We start from the raw sequence: 14,768 nt of genomic DNA, 5'->3' as shown, positions 1-14,768 counted from the left end.
GGGTATTCTGTGTGTATATGTGAAGGGTGCAGCATGTGTGTGTGTAAGAGGGGTGCTGTGTGTGTGTGGGAGTTCTTATCTGCCATCACATTCTATGTTTCTAATTTTCTTTGTCTGTTAACTCACTGAGGGTTGTTGTATATTATATATATATATAATTCACTGCAAGTGAATTAACCCACACAAACACCGCTAAGGATCTTTACAATGATTTAATAAAATTAAGGAGACGGGAGGTGGATCTCGATTTACATGGCATTTTCATCTCCGATTACTACAGAGCCAAAAGGATCCCTAGAGGGTTTAGAGTAAGAAACGCACCAACTATAGGTAGACAGAATCCAGAGTTCTGCAAGAAATGGATGAATATTGCGAACAAATGTTCTTTGGACTGGATGGTTATAGTGGTGGAAGAGGTTGGAAAAGAATTAATTGGGGTGAAGCACTCCATACAGGAGTTCGAGATCTCTAATGCATTACCCTTACAATCTTCAGCGGCAACCACACAAATGTTAAAACTACAGGAAGACATTAATAAATACAAAAACGAACTTGTTAGGTTTAAAAAGCAAAAATTGGCTAAAGTCAATCATGATTATCAATACCACCAAGTTTATAGGTGGCTTAGTGGCACACAGTCTTCAAATAGAGATCAAGTTCCCAGATACAGATATCGGATTAAGAAACCTTCGTTCCAAACGGTCGATATTAGTTCAGGAGAGTCGGCGTCGGACGCTGAAACTAGAGAGGACAAAAATCAGGGAAGATCAGAACCTTTTTTAGAAAGGGACCCGGCTCCACAAGAATCCCCAGGGACATCCCGAATGGATACCAGAGGCATAAAAAGAACAGAATTCCACGGAGAGGACAGAAGGGGAGACAGACACATAAGTTCCAAGGGCAAACCACCCATACGGAAGAGGTAACTAATGTCTTTAATCTCTCTCAAAAAATTCTGAAGGCTGATCACTATTCTGCACTCATAAAGGGATTAACATTTGTACCGGTATCCAAACCAGAGCCGTTTAAAATGGAAGTAGAGATGTATAAATTACAACGAACCCTCATCAATAATGAACACCGGAAGGACATCCGACCAGGCAATTTAATAAATCCATTTAAACCGAAATACATCAAGGAGGTAAAGACAACAAATAACTCAATTAAAACCTTCATGCAAACATTAAAGAAAGATACTGAAAACATTACCAAGAAACCCCTGGATCATAGACAAAATCTAACAAAAGGTGAATGGGAGGCAATTATGGATCTAAAACAAGACCCGAATATAATCATTCGAGCTGCGGATAAAGGGGGTGCCATCGTTATAATGTCATACCATCAATACAGGACAGAAATTATGCGTCAATTATCTGACACCACCACTTACCAAAGACTCACGTTCGATCCCACCATTAAGTTTCAAAAGAGGATCATGGAACATATCACGATGGGACTACAGATGGGATATTTGGATGTGCTTACATCCAAGTACTTATTTGTGGACCACCCGATATATCCTGTACTTTACACCATCCCAAAAATCCACAAAGACAGCATCAACCCCCCAGGCAGACCCATCGTCTCAGCCAGAGGGAGTTTGTTAGAACCAATAGCAAAATATGTGGATTTTCATATCAAAGATAGTGTTAAAGAACTACCGACGTGCATTCGTGACACCAGAGACCTACTTAATAGGTTGGAAGGGATCTCGCTGGATGAGCCAGACAACATAATACTGGCCACTTTAGATGTACAAAGTTTGTACACTATTATACCCCACGAGGGGGGTATAAAGGCCCTCAGAGAAATACTTGAAATATCAGAAAAATATCATGGACCACCAATAGAGTACCTTTTAGAATTGTTAAGCATTGCACTTACCTGCAATTACTTTAAATTCGAAGATTTATTTTACTTACAATTGACTGGAACTGCAATGGGGGCGGCTATGGCACCTTCTTATGCCAATGCCTATATGTCCCAATTTGAACATCAACATATTTTGCATCAATCTTCGGACAAGATCTTAGCTTATTATCGTTTTGTCGACGATGTACTTATGATATGGAAGGGCTCGTCTAAAGAATTGGAAGAGATGGTAGCCAATATCAATCAATTAACATCACCAGTTAAGTTCACACTGACACATAGTGATGACGCAATCCCTTTCCTCGATGTCACTATATATAAAGAAGGGAATAAATTTGGATATTCACTCCATCGCAAGAAAACCGACAGAAACACACTACTCTCCAACACCAGTTATCATCCGAAGCATTTCAAAGACTCCCTACCCATATCTCAATATATGCGTGTCCTTAGGTACAACAGTGACGAAAAGAACCGAGAGAAACAATTGAATGATATGACCCACAGATTTCAAGAAAGAGGCTATCAGCCAAAAACACTTGAGAAAGCCAAAACTCGGGCATTTGAAAAATGGACACAGGAGACTAAAGAAACACAAGGGGAAGTTAGTAGCGACATACCCAAAATGTACTTACCACTTACTTACCACACTGGATCTACACAAATCCGACAATCTATAGAAAAACATTGGGACATACTGGAGTCGGACAAACAACTACCTGTCATATTCAACAAGAAACCCATCATCAGCTACAAAAGAAATAGGAATTTACGAGACATCTTAATTCGGAATGACCCCATACAAAGCTATAAGAAAAATGTCATACAGAAGAAATTGGGATGCTACAGATGCAGTGGGTGCGTCACGTGTAGCCACATGAACTCTGGCAACTCCTTTGCCCACCCTCATAGTGGCAAAAGAATTAAAATTCCATACTACATCACGTGTACTACAGATCACGTCATCTACCTAATAACCTGTCCATGTGGATTATCCTATGTAGGGAAGACGGACCTTACCCTACGAGATCGTATCCGAGGCCACAGATCTGGCATTATGACAGCCTTCAGGGATCAAAAGACGGATAAACCGGTAGCCAAACATTACCTTGCAGCATCACATAGACTTCCTACACTCAGATTCATGGCGATAGATCATGTTCCACCTTTACCTCGTGGTGGGGACAGATCTAAAATATTGCTTCAAAGAGAAGCATATTGGATTTTTACCTTGGACACTGTCACACCTCGTGGCTTGAACGAATATAACACATACTCTATGTTTTTGTGAATTATAGGCATATATTCAAGACATGTTTTGGCAGTCTAGCTGTGAGACACTTTTTGTCACCAAATAACCGTAATCCTTGGGGTTATGTTTGTAAATAAGCTTCTCATGGACACTATAATTCATTTAGTGAATCAATAATTGACTCGTTATCTTAAGTACTAAAATTAAACAATAGGTAAGGAATTTATCAGGCATACCACAGTGTCCAGCATAGATGAACTGGGTTTACGTTGTCACCTTTAATAGGCCCATAATAGAAGGGCATTATGGCCTTATACTGGCTATCAGTATACATTTTGCAGCACGTTATGTGCATATTTTGTCCATAAGTTTGGATGGGCACCATTATGTAGATTAAGTTGTTATCATATAGTAGCACGTATTATACGCTCCACTTACATATTAGGATACAATATACATGTGTATAAAGTGAAATTATCTATGCACTTAGTATCTTATATAAGAATTAACACTATATTATCTCTAGACCTATGTTCAGTAGGACTGTCCGAGGATGTTTTGGTAGGACGTTTGAATTTTTAATTTTTCATGTTTCAGCACTGTCACTTTCACAATTTTTCACGTGTGATGTCACTTTTGTTTGTAGTCCTCGATTAATTCTCGGACAGTTCAGATAATGTATTACAGTAATCCTCCATGGGGAAGCAGGGATGGACCTTGCCAATTACTATTGGCAGATACCACTCAGTCACTGGCACTTAGGATCACGATCGAGCCCCCCTAGAGCTGTTCGCAGCCCGCGGAATAAGTATTCCATTGGAGGCTATGTTTTGTTTACCCGTTGCCTGGCAACGACGCACACGCGTCATCACACGCAGTCACGTGGTGGCACAGAATCACTTCCGGGTTTCGGATTTTCGAGCGGGAGCTTCGTTCACACACACCGTTTAGGTAAGTGATTATTAGTAAACACCTATATATATGCATGGTTTTACACTGTAAGATTGATCTTGAAAAAGACCCTATAGGGGTCGAAACGTCGATTTATGATATTTTCACATGGAATTCACTTCTTAAAAATAAAGTAAGTTACTGAAAAAAGTCCTGTGAGTGCACCTTATTATCATATTGGAATATTTATACTGACGCTGAGGTCGGCACCCAGGCAAGAACATTGAGAAAAATTTTTTTGAAAAGGGTGAGTGCCAAGTTTATTTCTTTATATTATATATATATATATACATGCAGTGCCGGCCTTAGGGCTTTAGGCGCCCTGTGCGAAAAATCTTCACCGCGCCCCTTCCTGGTCATAAAAAGTTTTTAGAATAGTGCAAATTTGCAACTTTCCCAGGGAAAGCACTGGATTGGCTAAAGTTGGCAAAGAGGTGGGGCCAAACGCAGTTTTGGCCAATCTGTACCTCCTCATAGAGATGCATTGACTCAATGCATCTCTGATGCATTGACTCAATGATGAGTCTATTAGAAAATGTCAGCGTCTGCCCCAGGAAGCACCTCCAGTGGCCACTTGGAGGTGTCCCTAGGGGGCAATGTAAATGGCAGTGTTTGCATGAAAATGCCTGAAGTAAATTATTATACTCACCAGAACAACTACATTAAAGCTGTAGTTGTTCTGCTGACTATAGTGTCCCATTAAAGGAGTTAAAGGAACTGGCCGTTTATTGTTTCTAACAATTTAGTAGATGTACCCCCAAAGGAAAATATTTGCATGCAATTCTTTGTGCATGTTTTCTTTGTGGATGTGTGAAATCTGTTTGCAATAGCTGCAGATCTAGATTGATTTACCCTGCTTTGGGGCACTTCCCAAAGCAGGGCAATGTAGGTGCTGGTGCTAGTTTGTAGGTTCTTGTTCAAAACACCTTAGACTTGCAATATGTAGTTCTTTTGTAAAAGCAGACATGTGCATTGAGCATCTGCCCATTAAAAAAAAAAAAATACACACACACTACATTAACCTGGACATTCACTGACAGTATGCACACTCTCTGATACACATTGACTTGAGTCCTTCACATACAAGAATATTGCACAAACTACCCCATATTAGGCTTCTCCCTCTTCCATAAACTTCACCTCTCTCCCTCTAACAAACCTCTTTTTTTTCTCTCCCACACTCCTAGAAAGGTTTATCCTTCTAACCCCACTTGTCCATTTTTCTCTTACTCCACCTCCTGTCCCTTTGGTCTTACCATGCTGCGCCTGCTGTCTGTCCCTGCCTTCACAGCAGACTTCTCCCTGCTTCCCACACCGCTTGTTCTGTGTGAGGAGGGGGCGGGGATAAGGTGTCACACTGAGTACAGGGAGTGGAAGTGCTGCTCGGTCAGCATTGAATGAGTGAGTGTGGGTCCCTGCTGCCTGCCTGCTTACCATGCAGTAAGTACTGCTGTGGGCTGGCTGGGGAGATCTGATCTCCCCAGCCAGCCCATGAAAGCTGCAGACATTGAATTGTGTCGGCTGCCAGGGCGCCCCTGTTGCCATGGCGCCCTGTGTGACCGCACAGCTCGCACACCCCTAAGGCCGGCCCTGTATATATATATATATATATATATGTGTGTGTGTGTGTGTGTGGGTGCTGCCTGCATCTGAGGGTGCAGTCTGAGTCTGAGGGTGCTCTGTGTGTGCCTAAGGGTGCTGTAATTTTCCATGGCATTTAGAAGGGGCTGTGGTGAAGTGTGTGTATATAGGAGTCTGTTTATGTGCAACTAGGAGCTGTAGTGTGAGCACATGTTCACGTATAGGAGCTTTTGAGATTGTGTGTGTGCTGAGAGGGCTTGTAAAGTGTGTGCATATGCATCTAGGGCCTGCAGTGTGAGTGTATTTATATTGGGGTTGCATTGTGCGCTCATCAAGAAGCTGTAGTGTGAAAGTGTGTATATAATGGGGTGTGTATGTGTTTATGATTCAGTGTGTAATGGGGTGAAGTATGTATGTATGTATGTGGGGATTAACCCATACACATACACAGACTGACCCATACACACACACAGACTGCCCTCCCACACACACAGACTGAACCATACATACAAAAGACTGACCCCCCCCCCAAACCCACTGACCCATACACACACAGACTGTTCCCCCACACACAGATTGACCCATACAAACACACAGACTGAGCCCATACACACACAGACGCTCCTCCACACAGACTGACTCATAAACACACAGACTGAACCCCCACACAGACAGACACACACACACACACAGACTGACCAATACACACAGATATCCCCCACACAGAGTGACCCATACACACACACACACAGACTAACCAATACACACACACACCCCCAGACTACCCCACAACACAAAGACTGACCCATACACACACAGACTGACCCCATACATACAAAGACTGACCCCCCACACACACAGACTGACCAATACACACACAGAGACTGACCCCTCACACACACACACAGAATGACCCACACACACACGCTGCCCACCCACCACTCACAGACTGAACCCCCACACACACAGACTGACCCATACACACACAGACTGGCCAATACACAAACAGACAGGCCAATACACACACACACACTCAGACTGACCAATACACACACACACACACACTACCCCCCCACACAAAGACTGACCCATACACACACAGACTGACCCCATACATACAAAGACTGACCCCCCCACACACACAGACCAATACATACACAACCACCCCACACAGAGTGACCATACGCACACACAGAGACTGATCTATAAACGCACAGACTGCACCCCCACACAGACTGACCAACACACACACACACACACAGACTGACCAATACACACACACAGGATGACCCATACACACAGACTACCCCCGCCCCTCACAGACTGACCCCCCACACACAGACTGGCCAATACACACAGACTGACCAATACACACACACAGACTGGCCAATACACACACAAACAGACGGACCCCCCCACACATACACAGACTGAACCCCCACACCCACACACACAGACTGAACCACACACACCCACACACACAGACTGAACCACACACAATGACTCACACTCATCAGCAGCTGCCTGTCTCACCCTGCCCCCTCTGGTCACTTGTGGGAATTCCACCAACCTCTGTGCACTGCTGCTGCAGCTTGTGAAGGGAGTCTCAGTGCTCCTGGCTTCAATTTCAATTGGGGGGACACCAGGGGGGCACTGCATGATGTAGGGGGGGCATGGCCCCCTCTGCCCCCCGACCAAGTGGCGCCCCTGGTTAAAACAAGTAAGACATACTAAATCCATTGAGAAAAAAAAAAAACAGAAAAAAAGCAAATGCCCAGCTGCAGCGTGAAGCAAATGTAGGATGTTTTAACTCAGTCTATACCCTCTGACGTCAGTTCACAGTCCCGCTTGAACCATAGATACAGTCCAATACTCCACTTGAGAGGTTACTGGGTTGATGCCCAATGGTGCCCATTAGGACCCCTCATGCGTGCCTGTTAGCATGAAATGTCCCACGTGCGGTCCCTTAGGACACAGGCAGGAGGATTGACTGGATTCAGTCCTTATTGTCAGGGAGTATGATGATTTCCATCATCTTGGTCGGGTTGCAGCTGCCCTCTCCCCGATGTTTGTAAGTGTCAACTACTGGGACAATCCGCCTCTCAGCTTTTGATGCTTAGGAGAGTCAATTTGCTTATGCAGAGTGGTATGCCGGCTCTAGTCGATTGCAAAGGTAAGCATGATTTTCAAATGCTCCAGGAGAGTCCATGCATGGCAGGATAGCAGTAAGTCTCGAACAATTGCTGAGCAAAAACCCTGAGAGGTAATAAACCCGGGAAAATAAGTGGCTAAGAAAGGAGCTCTTACAGAATGCATCCAGCCATCATGAAGAATTCTATACATAGGACAGACATGTGGAGCATTGTATGAAAAACATTATTATAGTTATGATGCCGGTGCGTCCTAGGTGGCTTTTTAGTTTGCCTAGCAGTAGCGCTGTGACCATTGCCTGTGTGCATTCCACAAGTCTTGATGTTTATTTCGTAAAAATAGACCTGATCTGAGTAGTTGCGAAATGCAAAAATGTGCTATTTTTGTGGGACAAAGTGCTATATAGTAAACAATCGTCATGGAAACCAATATATTCTGTCTCCACATTTAGCACTTTGTACCCAGAATAGTAATTGCTTAGTCTTAATAAAGTGATATATTTATTGTTTTGCAAATAATTTGGATCCTTTATTGGGACATAGGTAGCACGGAGACATAGGTAGCATAAAGAGGGAGATTAAAGGAACACTATAGTCATCAGGACAACTATAGCCTAATGTTCTGGTGAGGATAGTCTGTTCCTACTGGCTTTTTACTGTAAACAAAAGAAAAGATAGTGTTTACATTACTGCTTAGGGACACCCCCTGTGGCACTCAGATGACCACTAGAGGTTCTTCCTGGGTCACTAGAGGTGCTTCCATCCATCTCTGTAGGGAGATGTTGATTGGCCAGGTTGTGTTTGGCTCTGCCCCCACCCCACCTCCTTGGCTGAGATAATTGGAATTGACAAGCTCAGCAAATCAATCCAATGCTTTCCTATGGGAGAGCATTGGATTGGCTGAGATTGTCAACTAGAGGTGCTTCCATCCATCTCTGTAGGGAGATGTCGATTGGCCAGGTTGCGTTTGGCTCTGCCCCCACCCCACCTCCTTGGCTGAGATCATTGGAATTGACAATCTCAGCCAATCAATCCAATGCTTTCCTATGGGAGAGCATTGGATTGGCTGAGATTGTCAACTCTGATTATCTCAGCCAAGGAGGTGGTTCAGGGGCAGTGTCACCACAAGCGGACCTGCGCAGTTCTTGAATAATTACAAGTATTTACAATATTTAATGGGGCAAGGAGGGGCCAGGGGTCAGGAATACAAAGGACTTCACCTCAGGCCATGACGCTGGCAGACATTTCACATGGACTCTGGGCCGCAGCAAGGAGGAGAGAGTCACGGTACTGCTTCCACTTCCCGAAAATATTCCGGCCCACAGTCCGCCATGCCAAAGATCCTGCGGCACGTTGGTGAGGCACTGCCGCAAGATGACAGGTAGGTGCGGCGAGGGAGTGCCGGATAAGTGAGCAGAGAGAGCATAATTATTATATTTCGACTATTTTCAACATATTTCTTTTTTTTTTTTATATTCTTTATTTTTGGAGTGCAGCGGAAACAAACATTGCGTGAAGGTGACATATAGTTAAGTTGCATTATGAATGATACAGGTTTAGAGTATAAACACAGTATTTTTGGTTGAAAATTTAAAACAAGAGTTAGTTGCAGCGCAAGCGTTTACTTACATGCTTATTATACCATGTCGAGATGGCCAAGCGTTTAGCATCACTTTGGTAAGATCTAAGACATGGCTTTCTAGGGACTTGCATTATTACAGGCTAAAATAATAGGCTAGTAAAAGTGTAGTTAAGTACAAGCTGTTATTACCACTGGGAGACCAGGCTGTGCTGCAGAAATGATTGGGGCACTTGGTGTGGCTAACAGAGGCTTAGTAGAGGCATACTGATTGAGCAGAGTTAAACTGAGGGTACAATGTTCTGTAGGTGTCTAACTTTTTGCAGCTGTACCATGTTATAATAATAAAGACATCAAGCCACAGTTCTATCCTGTCAGGTGGCTGGTAAAAGTAAAAGATTTAGGGACAGAACTGCATCTTTGCAGTGGGAGATAAAATGGCCCTTGTGGCCAAGCTCTAGCTCAGTTGGTGAGGTCAGTTTATCATGGGTGCTGGATCTCGCTTGTGTAGTCCCCATATTGTGCGGGTTTAGTTCGGCGGGGCACATAGGTGAAACTTTCACTTAAGGTTTTACTCAGCCAGTGTCCTCTGTGTGCTTCTCATGCTACTGTTGCATGCCAGCTGTCAGGTGTGCATCGCGGCTGGCTGGGGAAGGTTGTCTGGCATTTCGTCAGGGGCGTGTGGCTCTTTATGTTGGAGACCAGTTCCCCATCTCGGCAGAAAGGTAGGGTTTCGTCCGTGGAGTGTTGCTTGCCTTTTCCACGGGGTGAGTGCTGGTTCGTTGTGCCCCCTTCACCGGCTTCTGGGCTGCTAAGGCGCTGCAATGCGTGCAGGTGGCTAGATGTTGTTGGTTCCTGGCCAGCTGGTGCTTAAAATCTGTGCTGTCAGGCTTGAGCGCGGGGGAAGAGTATTCCTTTCCTCTGCCTTCAGCGCACATGGCATCCGCCATTTTGGACGAGGTGCCGAGGTGACCGATCCTGGCGGTCTCTTTACTGGGCCTTGAGTGCGTTGTAGAGGTTGGGGTCCCAGGTCAAGGACCGGGATCACCCCCCGGTCCGGGGGGGGGGGGAACAGGGCCAGTTCCACTCTGCTCTGGGCCTCAGGTCAGGCATTGTAAGGCGGGATAGTGGGGCAGCGGCCGTCCGCCCCAATCACCGCCGGAGTAGGCCCCATCTGGGGCTTTGAAGATTCCTCCTCCAGGGGACTGAAGCTCGAGGAGGATCCAGTGCCTCCTTTGGGCCAAGGACCACTGATATCGGTCTGCTTTTAGGTTGAAATTCGTAGGTTTAGAGGCTTAAAGTTTAGAAAATTGCAGGAGCTGATCATTCTTGTGACCGTCCAGCTCGGCGCTCCGGCCCCACCTCTTCAACATATTTCCTCAGTGAATTGTGGAACACACTAAAACAGGGGTAGGCAACCTTTTAGCAGTACTGTGCCAAAATAAGATTGATATCCCATAGCGTGCCAGTCCTATTTTTTTTAAATTTAAGTATGTTGCCGTATTTTGCTTGTGTTATTTTTACTGCAGTTGCTTTGTATCGTTGAATTTGTGTGTATATGAGCTGCTATATTGTATATGTTCATGAGTAGTGTGTGGTATTGTGTATGATACCTAGGAATGTCGGCTGTGTATGGGGGCTGCTTGCACAATTGAGTGTTGATGGACATGTCACATTAGTGTTTGGTGTGTATGTGTGGGGCTGCTTAGGGTATTGCATGTGACAGGCTGCTTGTGTTGTTGTGTGCGTGTATTTAGATTGTTAGGGGTGTTGTGTTTGTGCGGACTGTGTGTGTTTTTGTGTGAGCTGTTCGTATTATTTGTATGAGGGGAGGATTATTCTGCATCTCTGTGTATATCTAGCAGTATGGATGGGTTCCCTGGGGTCCAGTGTCCACTGAGTCCACTGTGCTGGCCAGGTACAGGTCAAGGGCAGGAACTGCGAAAGCTGCTGCAGGCTGCTCTACTCCAGTACGGATTCCCATTTGCAAGTGCTGGGAGTAAGTGATCTCAGATCACTTACTCTACATGCTGCAATGCATAAATTGAGGATTGTCCCTCACCACCTTTTCGTATTAGCAGATATCTGATGTTTCACCGGGACTCCTGATAGGCCAGAGAGGCCAAACAGAGGCCTGTTTGGCTCTAGCAGCCTTGAATGACGAGCATGGCAAGATACCTCGAGTGCCGTGCATGGCACACGTGCCATAGGTTGCTTACCCCTGCACTAAAACATATTTTTTCTACTGGTGTAGCTGTTAAAAGAAACTTTGTGTGCAGAGACAGAGGACATCCTTGCATCATAAGCTCATCAACTTATGGTGATTAGATTGCTCCTTTTAACTATTATTACATATACAAAAATAATCACTTTTTCAAACAGGAAGTGGAATAATTGTCAAGCTTCATTTAACTGCAATTTATATTAATGAGCAATCTTGAAATAAACAGTTTGGTTTAAAAACTATTTAGCTAAAATATCAATACACTAGTTTAACTTTATATTAGTGTTGTTTGTGCATAATTGTATTGCTAACTTGTAATGATCTTATTTTACAAGTCGCTCTGAATCAACTATCTCTATGCAGCATGCATGTATAAACCCATGATAAAATGCTAAAAATAAATATATTCTAAAAATATTATACATATTTTGCAGAGACTCCTGAAGGGGACATAACTTCGGGTTAAAGCATTGCCATCTTTCTTTTTCAGCTCCAAGCACTTTATCCATCAGGAGTCTATCAGGAGATTTGTGTGATTTATTAGTTAAAGATACATTGCCTCCTAAGAGGGCCCCCGATAACTAAAATGAGCATAACAAAACAGAGAAACAGCAGAGTGCTTGAGGTTATATGGAAACTCAGGTCACCACATTTGACCCTTGAAAGGCGCTTTTCTCTCAGGTCCCAGGTGTGAGAAGTAGCTGATGATGAGTTTGGTGTGTGTCTCGGGAGCCCCACGGCTTGAAGGAAGGTGGTAACTTCTGACATAGAAGGAGCCATCCATAAGAACACCTGTAGGATGTACCTGTGATTCTCAATTGGTTAGATATAGGATTCACAGTCCTTCTCCATTGCAGCATGCTCCTGGATAAGTCCTGATGGAATGTAAGATAAGCAGACTCAAAGTCAAAGGGTTTTTTGTCCTGAATGGCAGCCATGATGAAAGTGATTGGCACCTGACAATCAAATCCGGGGACCCTTAACAAAGGCATTTTTTGTCGAAACGTTGGGGGCTTATTGATTGACTCTTGTCCTTCTCACTAGGTCGGGTATGCTTTTCTTTTCTTTGTATGTATAATTATTTTGGGGTTTACAACAAATGTTTTGGTATCTCATACAGCTATCTCTGTAGACTTGTATTCAGTGATTTATGCATTGGATATTTTGTCCATATGCTATCCCAGAATTTGCAGGTGTTTCATTGTATTTCTCATTCGACATTGTATGTCTTTTTCATTTATTGATACAGTTAATGAGATAGCCTGTTACTGTGACCCATTTAATAAATATATTTTCAAATATATTTGTGGTGTGCCCCTTCTTTGGGAATATTTTTGGCCTTTGGGAATATAGCCCTATATGAGCACCCATGACTAGATTGTCTATTTGGGTTTAGCCCTCTTCTGTTTCTTATCAGCACTTCTGAGTGTGCCTACCTATTTTAATTTTTACAATCAAATCCAGGGAGGCAGAGGCAGAGGCCTGTGAGGATTTATTAATCCTAAAGAATCTGTTAATCCAACTTTCTTAGCTTGGGCAGGTGGCAGTAGCTAAACACGGCGTTGAATGTAATGAGTTATCTGAGCCAAGTCAACAGTTACAGGATACTTCTTATTTTGAGGTTAGCTCCTCTACTGCGGTTGTCCAGTTGGTCTAGTCTTAATGCCCTAGTAGCCTGAGATGACTGTACTTGATGTAGGGTGTCTTTTAGGCCAGAGACATTGCATTATGTGTCCATTATATACTCTTCAGTCACTGCTTGTATCTCAGTCTCGATTATGTTAATGTAAGCCGTAAACATCAGCTCATGTTGTGCTGAAGGTCTTGAATGTCCTACTTTGTAGCCAGGGACTTTGCCTCAGTGTCTGTAAGTACCACTGTAACAGTCTTATGGGCTTGGTAATCCAGGGGCTCCTCCATAAGTATAACTGAGCAGGTGGACCCCACCTCATGGTCCGACCTACATTGTGCATGGTGCCGCTGCAGCATGGTGCCATGTCATAGGTGTTTCAGCTCATTCTAGCCAATGTTTTCTGTGTTTTCCGTAGCAGTGTCACTGGCCTGATGGTGTTGGGTTGTGTGTGGAACACCGCAACAGGGATTCCGGAGTGTGAAGGCAAACCTTTCTGCCGATTTCCTCAAAACAAAACAGCATTGGCTGGTGGCTCAGTGCAGGTAGATCACAGTGGTTTCTGGTGCTTAAAGCCGAGGTCTCTCTGCATCGGCTGGATGCACTCTTCACACAGTTTTGGGCAAAACTGAAGAAGCGAGTGGCAACAGCCCCACAACAGCCTCAGAGAGGAATTTGGGTGGAGTACCTGGGGGTAAGTGGATCTCTTTCGGGCATAGCCCTTCCTGCAGCTTCTGCCTCTACTCACCCTACAGCATCTCCCGTACCGACAAAGGGCGATCCGCCGCATTGTGGCACAAGATAACACAGCCTCTTATGTCTCTCCACAGGAGAGAGATTGGAACTCTCAGAGTGTTGCATAACGTCCAGGCCATGTATAGTCTATTCCTGTTTAAGTGTAGTTAGCTTGACCATATTCTATTACTCATTTTCCAGCTAGTCTTGGATGTTGACAAAGATGCTGATATTTTAAATTGTTGTGATTTTTATATAATTTGTTATATTGTGTTTTATATATGCTCTTCATGACTAAATAAGGAGATGAAGAGGGGTTTGATTGAAATGAAACACAATGTCCCTATCTGAAGTGGAAAAACACTGTGCTCTCTGATGTTCTTCCTCCACACAACATAAGTTGACAAGTAGCAGATAACCATGTTGATAACAGATCCTAGATGCTGCCTGGCACCTTTTTAGAGGGTGCCCAGTGGCGGATCCAGGGGGGGGGCAACGGGGCAATTGCCCCCCCCCGAAATTCTCCCCTGCCGGCTAATGCAGGGCTGACACCAAGTGCCAGCCCTGCAATGTGCCTGCGGACCGGGGAGGGAGATCAGTGATCTCCCTCCCTGGTCCGCAGGCACATTACTGACAGCCGACCGGCAGGGGAGGGAGAGAGGACCCGGGAGCTGTTACCAGCAGCTCCTCCGGGTCCTCCTCTCGCGAGATTTGGAGCATTGCCGTGGTAATCCAAATCTCACGAGAGTGAACTCTAGCCCTGGAGAGCGGGCTAGAGTTCACTCCTACCACTG

The sequence above is a fragment of the Pelobates fuscus genome, chromosome 3, assembly GCF_036172605.1.
Source record: "Pelobates fuscus isolate aPelFus1 chromosome 3, aPelFus1.pri, whole genome shotgun sequence".
NCBI lineage: Eukaryota > Metazoa > Chordata > Amphibia > Anura > Pelobatidae > Pelobates > Pelobates fuscus.
The sequence above is the reverse complement of the archived record's forward strand: the minus strand, read 5'-3'. Positions refer to the sequence as shown.